General features: G+C 33.3%; 1 long non-coding RNA gene across 1 annotated transcript; it reads left to right on the forward strand.

The window, feature by feature from the left end:
* The first annotated feature begins 1,293 nt into the window (after positions 1-1,293).
* LOC110938501 lies at positions 1,294-3,913 on the forward strand. The gene is made up of 3 exons (XR_002591439.2): positions 1,294-1,692; positions 2,391-2,776; positions 3,517-3,913. It is a non-coding gene; the product is annotated as an uncharacterized LOC110938501 (long non-coding RNA).
* The last annotated feature ends 203 nt before the right edge of the window (positions 3,914-4,116 follow it).

A 4,116-nucleotide genomic window follows, 5' to 3' on the forward strand; every position in this document is an offset into this window, starting at 1 on the left:
AATTTATTACTGCCTTGGAGGGGTAATATTTTCACAAGTTGGGTTGACAGTACCGTGGGTGGTAATTGGTATGACTTGGAAACAAATGTAATTGCGAGACCGCCCTCAATATTGTACAATGGTTTTTACTAAAACTTGATTAAACCGGGATTCACTCACTAGTATTTCCCACTAACAAAAATGTTTTAAACGCGTTTCAGGTAACAAAATGTGAAAGCCAAATAGAAGCTAGCTGGAGAGCACTGAAGGCTTAGAAAAGTGGCTATAAAAGTTACATAAATAAAAAGGAGATTTTAATTAGGGTTTATCCCTATAAATGCATTGTAAAGAAATTTTGGGTTTTATCCCATTTATCTATTTTAATCATTTTGGTGTTTAACTCTGATAAAAAATATTTCCTAACTACGGTCGTGATGAAAATTTCCGCTGCCAAATTAATAAACACCGATACCATCTGACTGGTTCGCGGCTCCCGTTCCCAGGATGGGGTCGGGAGTTGTGACAGAAGGTGGTATCAGAGCCACTGGTTTAAGCCATTTAGGTGTTCTTTTAATACCTAAAACTTAAACCTTATGTTAGGAAATTAATGTTTTATTTTATGTGATATTCCGTGTAGATAAATTTTAACATTTATATTCTAATTTTTATGCTATTTTAACAAATTCTGAGTTTAGAATATGAATAACCACTATGGTTAGATGTACCCATAGGCTACCTAAGTAGATGTATTATATTACACTCTTATACAATTAGTAATTAGGGTACCACCTTAAGTTACATCCCTTCATAAATAAATGAATGCACCATTTAAATATATAATAATAATACTAACAAAATAAAATAACTATCTCTTTGCTTACATAATGTATAAAACGGTATATCCTATACCGTAGAAATTTAAGTATATATAGACATCCAATTTACATGAAACACTTATAATATTTAACTATATAATAATACTAACTAAATATAAATACTTAGTTAAATAATAGTATTAAATTAATAATAATATTAACATATAATATTATTACCTAAATTCTAATAAATGATTCCAGAAAATGTCATGGGTCAATACCATATTAATCCTTAAGAAAATTATAGTAAAAGTAAAAAAAAAAAAAAAAAAAAAAAAAAAAAAAAAAAAAAAACTCAACATAAAACTTTTAGACACTAGCTGTATATAAGAGTTTTACGTTTCGTGTGTTGGAGAAAGTTTTAATAAAAAATATATATATAGGTATTATATATATTAAAGAGAAAGGTCGGTGCAAAACACGACAAACCATCTCACTTCTCTTCTTTATAACCCTGAACATCTTTCTCTTTGGGTACATCGAAAATCTCACTCCACCGCTCCAACCCTTCACCGCCGCACCCCCACCATTGTCACCACCACTGTCACTACCATCACAGATCCTTTGTATTTTCCGGAGGTAAGTGGGGTTCCGAAGGCAACACGAGTGGATGATCTAGTTTGTGATGGAGAGCGATGACTGCAACGCCACAGCCGCGCTCAATTAAACGATCAGTGATTTGGGGGTTTTCGTGATCAGGAGCGAAGTGGAGTAGGGTCAGTTCTAGGGTTTCAAGGCTGAAGTTGACGGCGGTACTCGATGGCACCTTCCTTTCCAATGAAACCCTAAATCGATCCTTGCCTTTTTTCCATATTATTATTCCGGCGAGTCGAAGCAGGTAAAAAATAAAAACGTTTATTTCATTAAGAACCTTTTCCTTTGTCAATCGAAACTGAAATTTTGAGTTGGGGTTTAGAGATGGAGTGCACGACATTTGAAATGTTAAATCTAATTGGGGAAGATAAACAGTAACCTGGGGGCTGAATCATTGGGCTCTTCTTTGTTTATAGTTGTTTAGTTTGATAGGTGGTGACTTCTTTGTATCTATACACACAATCTATGTCACTTAAAATCTGTTTACGTTTTATTTTATGGTAATAAACAGTTTCTGTATGTATTTGATTTATTAGCTTTTATTTGATTGTTATAAACAATTATCATTCATGGTGGTTGACTGGTTGAAACACCATGTATACAGTTTGGTGTAAAGCTCAATGTCATATAAGTAAAAGAATTTGAGTTATACTCGCAACCATAGTAAGCCATGATCTGTTTAGTATTTTTTTTTTTACTAATGGCCCACTAGGTAACTTACCCAAACTGTCTAAAGAGTCTTTTATAATTAACTAATGGCCAGGATCTATATAGTTTGTCGGTCTCGATCCAGTCTACCTGTTAGACCAAAATACATTGGTCTAGAATGGAGCCCATTGCCTACCAAATTAGAACTTGAAGCGTAATCTTTTTAGTAAATAGTTAATTTTAGGCACTTATATGAGGGTTTTTTGTTGTTTGTGGTAATACTTTTTTTTAAAGATAATCGGGAAAGTGATGGTTCTTGACGGCTGAGTAGTGTCTACAAGAATTAAGTTAATTCTGAAAGCTGGATGACGGTGGCGATAGTACACAATGTATACGTTTAAAGAGGATGTTCGTGGGGAGTTTCCTATTGGTCAATGGGGTGTTGGGAGATGCTCGAATCAGGACGGAAAATTGCAACACAGAGATAACAGGAGAAAAAAGCGTCTTAGAGAGGTCGATGAAGGACAACGGTGAGGAGTCGAGACCAAGTCTTGGCTTATATATCCAACATTGAGGTCCAACATGAGTCTGCAAGAAATTGGCCAGAAAATATGGCAATTTTAGCCTGTTGAGTGCACGTAAGAAAAAGAGAAATGGGGGTGAACCATTTGCATTTGAAGGTATCTCTCCAACTTTAACTTATCCACATGTATCATGATTTATGTATATGATAAAGATGAAAGAGTAATTTATCATTTAATAACTTTACTTTAGCCTTGAACAAATTAATTATAAACTTTAGATAAAGAAGAGAAAATAACTAGAGAATTATAGAAATAGAGTAAAGTTATCATATAAATTCGATCGCTAATCCGGAGAAATCGGTCATTCTCTACTGACTAACAAGTAAGTTATTTAGCTGGTTATTTTCCCTCCTTTTATACATTTGACTTCCGTTTTTACAAAATTGAGTTGAATTTTTATAATGTTTTTAACTTTATTTTTGTCTTGCATTATTAGTATATTCTAATTAATAAGACAGTTTCGGTCCTCTGTTCGGGTGTTGAGGCTAACCGTATACATCTAATGCACAACACACCAATGAAGTACAAAGTACACCTATAAAGCCAACAACGTATTGATATTGCTATTTGTGCATTTAGTATAGAAGAGAAGAAAATGATAAATACTGGTTAATATTGTTTTAGATGAAAAAGGGAGAGATTTTGAAGGAAAATGTAGACCACATGATAAGTAGGTAGTTCTCTTATGCTAATATTTATGTTTCTTTTTTTTTTTTCTTTGTCTTTTTACAGCAGGATCCCTTAGGGTTGTGTTTTGATTCATATGTGTACTTTCTTTTCTTACTTTTGCAAATTAAGTTGCATAAACTAAGGAACTTAATATGTTGTATTTGCAGATGAGCTCTTTCACAATGCCTTACCACACCGCACCCCACATGCCCTCTAAATCTTCAGCAATGGAAGGCGGCTAAGCTGAACTGAATGGGACCAAACGCTGTGATTATTTCGAGGGTATATTGGTATCTTTTCATGTACGTGATACCTATTCTTACGGGAAATTTCGGTAACGGTTCAAATCAAGCCAAGACCGCCGTAAATGTCGATTTATTTACATTTAATTAAGGACATTCAATTTCGGTAAAGTGAACTAAATAATGATGGTTAATACACTTTGATTTTCTTTTGCTGTATGTGCCTAAATAATGGCTATCTTGGTTGTATCCGAAGTTGATAATACTTATATCAATTGCCTTATGTGAATATACGGTTTTGCCGCCGCAAAGCGCGGCAGGGCTAAATCCTAGTTATGTATGGTATGTACATTTTAAAATAAAATAAAATAACAAAATGATGCAACATCTTTTCAATAGTCGTGGCACACTCTTGCTAATTGCTTCCCTATGAAGAATTCTACATAAATAATAATAATAATAATAATAATAAGATTTAAAAAAAATTATTTTTAGATAACATATAAGTATAATTGTATAGTTGGA

The sequence above is a fragment of the Helianthus annuus genome, chromosome 11 (genome assembly GCF_002127325.2).
Source record: "Helianthus annuus cultivar XRQ/B chromosome 11, HanXRQr2.0-SUNRISE, whole genome shotgun sequence".
Taxonomy (NCBI): domain Eukaryota; kingdom Viridiplantae; phylum Streptophyta; class Magnoliopsida; order Asterales; family Asteraceae; genus Helianthus; species Helianthus annuus.